This window comes from Aotus nancymaae, unplaced genomic scaffold (genome assembly GCF_030222135.1).
Source record: "Aotus nancymaae isolate 86718 unplaced genomic scaffold, 86718_ANA_hifiasm-v0.15.2.pri h1tg000108l, whole genome shotgun sequence".
In the NCBI taxonomy this organism is placed as follows: Eukaryota; Metazoa; Chordata; class Mammalia; order Primates; family Aotidae; genus Aotus; species Aotus nancymaae.
Window position 1 is genome coordinate 4,401,885 of NW_026988523.1, and position 9,493 is coordinate 4,411,377.

The following is a 9,493-nucleotide window of genomic DNA, read 5'->3' on the forward strand; positions in this document are numbered from 1 at the left end:
CCACACCCAGCTGTCCTGCCAGTTCAAATAAATTTATTATTATTATTTTGAAACAAGGTCTCACTCTGTTACCCAGGCTGGAGTGCAGTGGCATGATCATGCTCACCGTAGCCTTGACCTCCTGGGCTCAAGTGATCCCCTGCCTCAACTTCCTGAGTAACTGGTACTATCGGCCAGCACCACCATGCTCAGCTAATTTTAGAGATGCGGTTTCACTATGTTGCCCAGGCTAGTCTAGAACTCCTGAACTCATGCAATCCTCCCACCTCAGCCTCCCAAAGCCCTGGGATTACAGGTGTAAGCTACCACACCTAGCCTAAATTAATTTTCTTTTGAGACAGAGTCTCACTTTATTACCCAGACTGGAGTGCAATGGCACAATGTCCGCTCACTACCACAACCTCCCAGGTAGCTGGGACTGTGGGTGTGTATCACTATGCCCAGCTAATTTTTGTAAATTTTTTTGTAGAGACAGAGTTTTGCCATGTTGCTCAGACTGATCTGGAACTTCTGAGCTCAAACTATCTGCCCACCTTGGCCTCCCAAAGTGCTGGGATTATAGGCATGAGCCAATGTGCCCAGCCCTAAATTAATATTTGATAGACAAAATTTTCTGCCCCCAGTATGATTAGAAAAAGAAATGAGCTTGCAAGAGATACACACACACACACACACACCCTAAAATATACCATGTTGACATGGTCAAAAGAAGAATTCCATTTTATTATACTCTACCAAATACACTTTTATTGACACCAGTTTAATTTTCTATGTTTCTCTTCTGTCAGGTTGAGTCCTTTTCTAACATTATGGGCAGCATTCCCATTTCTGTAATTGGTCACTTTTTCAATGTAAATATTTTGAGAAAGTTGTACCTTAGTTGTGCAGCACCATCCAGTGAAAGTGAAACACATTCAAATCCTTAGCCTGCTCAAATAGATCCAGAGTGATCAATGTTTCATTCCTCAAAGAGTGTCAGATCCAAGAACAGCATCATGGTTTTCCACTCAACAGTATACATAATGAAGGACCTCTAACAGCTGGGAATCTTTCTTTCTACACTTTCCTGAACAAAAAAGTCAACCACTGCTTTCCCCAGTTAGACACAAGCACCATTCTAACAATTCCGGCATGCCATTTTTATATACAAACAGCCCACAGGGAGCAGCACATAATAACACTATCCTCCTCTCACCTCCCACTCTCTTCTAACGATGAGACACTAAAGCAAATGAACAAATGGGTAAGCCAATGTAAGAAATTGTGGGAGATGTTTAAAACCTGTTTGGGCATATAAAAGTTTCCAAACTGTCAGGCCCTAAAACCATGAAAAATCTTGGTTCTTATCTGAAAAGTCACGGTACTTAGAATCTGTACTAGCCAGTTTGCATTTAACCATGTCATTAAGTGATATTGTTACCTCTCTTTCCATGTAAGCATTCACAGTTTCTCAGTCTTATTTTTTCTCAGTCTTTAAAAAAAGATGAATAGTGGCTCCTGCCTGTAATCCCAGCACTCTGGGAGGCCAAGGCGGGCTGATCATGAGGTCAGGAGTTCGAGACCAGCCTGACCAACATGATGAAACCCTGTCTCTACTAAAAAAAAAAAAAGAAAAGGAAAAAAAAAAAAAGATGACTACCTTACTCAAAGTAATTGTCAGGAAGATTTGTTTTAAAATTGTGTATTTTTAGATAAAATTATAATTGAAATAAACTATTGGCCCTAGCAATCTAAAGGAATCTTGCAATAAATTTAATTAGTTACTAGTAAGTATTTAGTTAGGTCTACCTGATGCTTTGTACTCTGCTGTTTGAAAAAATATTTATACTTGTTCACTTTTTGATTATCTGTTTCCCCACAGAATGAAAGCACAATAACCTCAGGGACTTTTTTTTTTTTTAAATCTTTTCCTCTGCTTTATCCATTCTATCTAGCATATGACAGGAGTTAAATAAATATTTGCTTAATGAATGAAAACGTGCCAGCAACTAGCCAAATGTTTTTTTTTTCTCCCTCTAGAAAGCCACCTGAGTATATCTTTGTCTGCCACAAAATTCCAAACTGCTTTTCTCTGACTCACTGTCACTGTAGCATTGCTTTATGGAGGTTAAACAGAGTTCACTAACAAATTGCCTCAAAATATTCCCATGGCTACAGTTTGCTTATGTCATCAAAGTTATTCCTTGGGTATCTTACATTATTCCTTCGATAAAAATCTAAGCCATGCACAAGAGGTGAGTTTAGACTAGCTGACTACTCTTGGAAAACTTTAAAGATTGTTAAATTATTATGCTAAAACCAAGAATCAATCGTTACTTTGACATGGATTGGGTTACCCCCCAGTTCAAAATATGAGCATCAGCAGATGCACAGAAGTGCTGAGCTAAGCTTGTCATTCTTGAAAGCAGAGCCAAATGGGGATTTTCCTAAGATACAGTCAACCCAGAAAGGGAATTAGGCAATTTTAGCCCATCTATTTCATCCTCTCTCTCCGCTTGCATAGCGATTCACAGAAGCAGGAGCAGCTCTGACAGATGGTGCTTAGTAGAACAATCGGTTTGTATGCGTTTAACCTGCTCAAAGCACCAAACCTCCCTCGTGCTATCATCGTGCTTCTGCCCAAAACCTTACCCAGATTTCTGGGTGCGTCTTCTCTTACGAGAAACTATCTCTGATGTTATTTTGACCTGATTTCGTTCAGATAGAAATGGTAGGAAGTGCTTTCCAAACTTGCCTAATCCTGAGAATCAACTAAAATACTTATTTTGAAACGCAGCTTCCAAAAGAACTACCAAAATAATTATAGCTGCATACATCAGCATCCTGAACCTCCTGAAAACCATTCAAAGCAAGGTGAAAAACAACAATAAAACACAAAAACAGATAGACTATTCCTACACCAATGTTTATAGCAGTATTAACAAAGCAGCCCAGGTATTCAGCAGCAGATGAATAAACAAAATGTAGTATATGCATACAATGGCATATTATTCAACCTTAAAGAGGAATGAGGCGCGGCCCAAGATGGCGGCCTCCGCGTGCGGGTTGCTGGGGACAAGGGAGCTGTCCTGTAGCCGAGAGCTGCCCTGCACACCTCCGCGGTCTGCGCCGAGAGCCGGGCGGCGTAAGCAAGGGAGACAAGCCGGTGACCTACGGGGAGGCACACGCGCCGCACCACATCGCCCACCGTGAGGGCTGGCTGTCGCTGCACGCAGGTAACATGGATGGGGAGGGCCATACCGCAGAGCGAACGGTGGACGATATTTTCCTTCGCAAGTTCACGTGGGGTACCTTCCCAGGCTGCCTGGCTGACCAGCTGGAGATCTGTGCCCTGGTCGTGAGGCAGTTGCCTGCACACAAATTCTACTTCCTTGTGGGCTATAGTGAAACTCTGCTGTCCCACTTTTTCAAATGTCCTGTGCGACTCCACCTCCAAACTGTGCCCTCAAAGGTTGTGTACATCTAGGATGATCCCCTTTTTTTGCATCAAGCTGTAGCCTGCAGAGAATGGAAATGTGGGAAAGGAATGGTACACGAGGAAATGCATTCCCTCAGAGGACCGAGGCATGGTCTTAGCTGCTTTTAATAAAGACCCTCTATGTTGAAAAAAAAAAAAAAAAAAGAGGAATGAAATTCTGATACGTTTTACAAGATGGACAAACTAGAAAGACATTGTGCTAAGTAAAATAAAAATGGGCCAGACAGAAAAAGAAAAATACTATATGATTCTACTTACATGAGGTACTTTGGGTAAATTCATAGAGACACAAGGTGGAAGGGTGGTTGCCAGGGAATGGAGGAGGAGGGAACTGGAATTGGTGTTTAATGGGTAGAATTTCAGCATGGGATGATGAAAAAGTTCTGGAGTTAGATGGTGATAGTGGTTGTACAGCGATACGAATATATTGCTTGCACAATAGCTCATGGTTGTATTCCTAGCACTGTGAATGGCCGAGGTGGGAGGACTGACTGAGCCCAGGCGTTCAAGACCAGCCAGGGCAACTTAGTGAGAACTTTTCTCTACAAAAAGAAAATTCCAGCTCCTCAGGAGGCTGAAGCAAGAGGATTGATGGAGCCTGGGAGGTTGAGGCTACAGTGAGCTGTGATTGTACCATTGCATTCCAGCCTGGGTGACAGAGCAAGATCCTAGATCAAAAAAACTGCCCCCCGCAAAAAAAATACCCAAACAGTTTCGGGCACAGTGACGCATACCTGTAATCCCAGCACTTCGGGAGCCTGAGGTGGGCAGATCATGAGGTCAGGAGATCGAAACCAGCCTGGCCAACATGGTGAAACCCCATCTCTACTAAAAAAAAAACCAAAAAACAAAAATAAGCTGGGCATGATGGTGCGCTTCTGTGGTCCCAGCTACTCGGGAGGCTGAGGCAGGAGAATTACTTGAACCCAGGAGGCAGAGGTTGTGGTGAGCCGAGAGCGCGCCATTGCACTCCAGCCTGGGTAACAAGAGCGAAACTCCATCTCAAAAGCAAACAAACAAACAAACAAACAAACAATGTAAATATACTTAATGCCACTGAACTGCACACTTTAAACACACTTTAAAATGGTTAAGGCCAGGCATAGTGGCTCACACCTGTAATCTCAGCACTTTTGGTGACTAAGCGGGGAGAATCACTTGTGGCCAGGAGTTTGACACCAGCCTGGACAACATAGCAACACCCATCTTTATTTATTCATTTATTTAGAGACAAGATCTGGCTCCATCTCTGAGGCTGGATTGCAGTGATCTGATATCAGCTCACTGCAACTTCTGCCTCCTGGGTTCAAGCCATCCTCCCACCTCAGCCTCCTGAGTAGCTGGGACTACAGGTACACACCACCATGCCCAGCTAATTTTTGTATTTTTTGTGGAGATAGGGTTTCGCCATGTTGCCAGGCTGTTCTCAAACTTGTAAGCTCAAACAATTCACTCATCCTGGCCTCCCAAAGTGCAGGGATTACAGGTATGAGCCACCACACGCGGCCTAAGACCCATCTTAAAAAAACAAATGGGTCAGATGTGGTGGCTCATAGCTGTAATCCTAACACTTTGGGAGGCCAAAGTAGGCGGATTGCCTGAGCTCAGGAGTTAGAGACCAGCCTGGGCAACACAATAAAATCCCGTCTCTACTAAAATACAAAAAATTAGTCAGGCATGGCAGCGTGTGCCTGTAGTCCCAGCTACTCAGGAGGCTGAGGCAGGAGAATCGCTTGAACCTGGGAGGCGGAGGTTGCAGTGGGTGGAGGTTTCAGTGAGCCGAGATCACGCCCCTGCACTCTAGCCTGGGCGACATAGCAAGACTCCATCTCCAAAAATAAAATAAAATAAAATAAAAAGTAGATTTTGATTGGGCATAGTGGCTCACACCTGTAATCCCAGCTCTTTTTGAGAGACTGAGGCAGGTGGATCACTTGAGCCCAGATGTTTGAAACCAGCCCGGGCAACATAGCAAAATCCTTTCTCTACAAAAACTTTTTTAAAAAATTAGCTGGGCAAGGCAGTGCACACCTGTAGTCCCAGCTCCCAGCTACTGGGGAGGCTAAGGTGGGAGGATGGCTTGTGCTCAGAAGGTGGAGGTTGCAGTGAGTGAGACTGTCTCCCTCCCCACAAAAAAAGGTAGATTTTATGTTATATATATATTATCACAATTAAAAAAATACATAAAATACTCCATTTTCTTTTTCCTTTTTTTTTTTTTTTTAAATACAGAGTCACACTCTGTTGCCCAGGCTGCAGTGAAGTGGTGTGATCTTGGTTCACTGCAACCTCCGTCTCCTGGGTTCAAGTGATTCTCCTGACTTAGCCTCCCGAGTAGCTGGGATTACAGGCATGCGCCACCACACCTGGCTAACTTGTGTATTTCTAGTAGAGATGGGTTTTACTGTGTTGGCCAGGCTGGTCTCTAATTCCTGACCTTAGGTGATCCACCCACCTTGGCTTCCCAAAGTGCTGAGATTACAGGCGTGAGTCACCTTGCCTGGCCAAAATGCTCCATTTTCAGTGATACTAGGTAGCAGATAAAATCTGCAGACTCAAAAACACATATTAGGGCAGCTAAAAACAGCTGAGAATGGGCAAAAGCCATGTGAGAGAAAGTGAAGAGAAGAAATTTGAAGGGCGATGAGAGGTTTTTTTTTAATTAGAGCTCAGGAAATAGTGGGATGGGGTCACTTTCTGAAAGGTGAGGGACCCAGTCTGCAGTTCAAAGTCAATATCACTTGTTTGCAAAATGGGTTATGGGAAGTGGGGTAAGCACGGCTCTTAGTAGAAGCCCTCCTGGACATTGTGTGATCCAGAGAAGTAGGCATGTGAGGACTACCTAAAGAATTGCACAGATAATTCAAACAGGTAGGACTGGTATATTTCTGCTGCAAAAGAGAGAGCCTTTGGGTTGTAAAGTTTCAAAGGTTACTCACCTTTTATGCTATGTAATAATCTCCTACAAACAGTTAGGTTAACAGAAATCTAAGGCGGGGAGGCACCATGGCTCATGCCTGTAATCTTAGCTCTTTGGGAGTCTGAGGCGGGAGAACTGCTTGAGCTCAGAAGTTTGAGACCAGTTTGAGCAACAAGGTGTGACCCTGCCTCTACAAAAAAAATTTAAAAATTACCTAGTCATGGTGGCATGCACATGTGGTCCCAGCTATACCAGAGACTGAGGCAAGAGGATTACTCAGGCCCAAGAAACTGAAGCTGCAATGAACTGTGTTCATGCCACTGCACTCCAGCCTGGGTAACTGAGACTCTCTAAAAAAAAGAAAGGAAAACACTCTAACTCATTCATTGTTAGGCAACAACAGACAAAAATATTGGCACTAGCAGCACTGATACAAACATACCAAAAAAAATTGTCGGCCAGGCACGGTGACTCGCGCCTATAATTTCAGCACTTTGAGAGGCTGAAGCGGGCAGATCACCTGAGGTCAGAAATTTGAGACCAGCCTGGCCAGCATGATAAAACCCCATCTCTACTAAAAATACAAAAAATTACCCAGGCGTGGTAGTGCGGGCCTTTAGTCCCAACTACTCAGGAGGTTGCGGCATGAGAATTGCTTGATCCTGGGAGGTGGAGGTTCCAGTGAGCTGAGATCCGGCCACTGTGCTCCAGCCTGGGTGACACAGTGAGACTCTATCTCAAAAAACAAAAGAAAAGAAAAGAACTGAAAACAATTACAAAGTTACCAATGAACAAATCATACTAACCAGGAGACTAATCACTGTCAAGAAACAGATGAGCCTGGGCACAATGGTTCACACCTGTAATCCCAGCACTTTGGGAGGCTGAGGCAGGTAAATTGCTTGAGCCCAAGAGTTTGAGACCAGCCTGGGCAACATGGTGAAACCCTATTGTCTCTACAAAAAAAAAATACAAAAATTAGCCAGGTATGATATCACATGCCTGTAGTCCCAGCTACTCGAGAGGCTGAAGTGAAAGGATCAGTTGAGTCCAGGGACTTCAAGGCTGCAGTGAGCCATGATCCCACCACTGCACTCTGGTGTGGACAATAGAGAGAGAGAGAGAGAGAGAGAGAGAGAAAAGAAAAGAAAGAGGGAGAGAGAGAGAGAGAGAAAGAGGGAGAGGGAGTGAGGGGGGGAAGGAAAGAAAGAGGGGGGGAAGGAAAGAAAGAGGGAGGGAGGGAAAGAAAAAGAAAGAAAAGAGCAACTCTGGGAAGAAATAATGAGAAATAATAGGAGATAACCTGTGAACTAAAGTACAGGGGAAAAAAATAAATCCAGTAAGAATAAGGATGAAATTAGGAGCACAAGAAAGGTGAAATACAGAATTTTTTTTTTTTTTGAGACGGAGTTTCGCTCTTGTTACCCAGGCTGGAGTGCAATGGCGCGATCTCAGCTCACCGCAACCTCCGCCTCCTGGGTTCAGGCAATTCTCCTGCCTCAGCCTCCTGAGTAGCTGGGATTACAAGCATGCGCCACCATGCCCAGCTAATTTTTTGTCTTTTTAGTAGAGACGGGGTTTCACCATGTTGACCAGGATGGTCTCGATCTCTTGACCTCGTGATCCACCTGCCTCGGCCTCCCAAAGTGCTGGGATTACAGGCGTGAGCCACTGCGCCCGGCCGAAATACAGAATTTAAAAGAATTGGAGAAAGATTAGAGAGAAAACAAGGAGTGCCAACATTTGCGTAATCGAAGTCCTTGCAGTTGTAGAAATGCTGAGATTGAGGTGTCGGCAGACATGTCTTGTTTGGATCTCACGTTATTTATAACTGTGTGTGTAATTATATACCATCACTAAACAACTGGAAGATATCATCCCAGAAAGTTTCTATTTGGCTTCTTTCAAAAAGATCAGAACCACCATACACCAAAACTGCATTTCTGCCTAGCTTCAGTTGAAAAGAGCCAAGCAATAGCTCCTGCCACTTTAACGTAGTACAAATTCACCCAGATATCCACAGTCTGCACTGGACTCCACCTCCTGCAGGCATTTGAGTTTGGGATCCTGGTATACACAGTGTGATAAGGTAGTTTTTAAAAAGCACCTCTCATGAGAGCTGGTCATTAAAAAAAAAAAAGCATGGATGGTCCAGCCACAGTGTCACACGCCTCTAATCCCAGTGTTTTGGGAGACCTAGTTGGGCAGATCACTTGAGTTCAAGAATTTGAGACCAGATTGGGCAACATGTTGAAACCCCATCTCTACAAAAAAAAAACTCAGAAAAATTAGCCAGGCATGGTGGCACATGCCTGTAGTCCCGGCTACTTGGGAGACTGAGGTAGGAGGATCACTTGAGCCCTGGAGGTCAAAGCTATAGTGAGCTGTGATCATGCCACTGCACTCCAGCCTGGGCAACAAAGCAACACCCTGTCTTAAAAAAAAAAATAAGAGTAATAAAAGAAAAATAATAAGCCTCCATCTCCTCACCTGCAAAATGGCCAGACTACCTGTCTTATAAGGATTTCCTAAGAGAGTTTAATGAGAAAATGCACAGAAAGCTCAATAGCAATTGTTAACAAATGATAGAAAAACAATAACCAACTAAAAATTGGAGGCTGGGCACAGTGGCTCACGCCTGTAATCCCAGCACTTTGGGAGGCCGAGGCGGGCACATCACCTGAGTTCAGGACTTTGAGACCAGCCTGGCCAACATGGTGAAACCCTGTCTCTACTAAAAATACAAAAATAGCCAGGTGTGGTGGTATGCATCTGTAATCCTGGCTACTAAGGAGGCTGAGGCAGGAGAATCATTTGAACTCAGGAGCGGCGGTTGTAGTGAGCCAAGATCATGCCACTGCACTCCCAGCCTGGGCAGCAGAGCAAGACTCCATCTCAAACAAACAAACAAACCAAAAAATTGGAAACGCAATTCTAGAACTGCGGATGGAATCAGAGCTATGGTTCACGGATTGGAAAGACAGTGTTGCAAAGGTCTGTCCTAGATTTAGGAGTTTATGACTAAAATGTCAAAACTTCTCCTCTACCTCCCCATCTCCATGTCTCTAAATCCCTAAGAGTTAACAGATAGAAAG

The 9,493-nt window shown here is 44.1% G+C and overlaps 1 pseudogene; it reads left to right on the plus strand.

The window, feature by feature from the left end:
* The first annotated feature begins 3,024 nt into the window (after positions 1–3,024).
* LOC105711545 (small ribosomal subunit protein uS3m-like) lies at positions 3,025–3,466 on the plus strand (annotated as a pseudogene).
* The last annotated feature ends 6,027 nt before the right edge of the window (positions 3,467–9,493 follow it).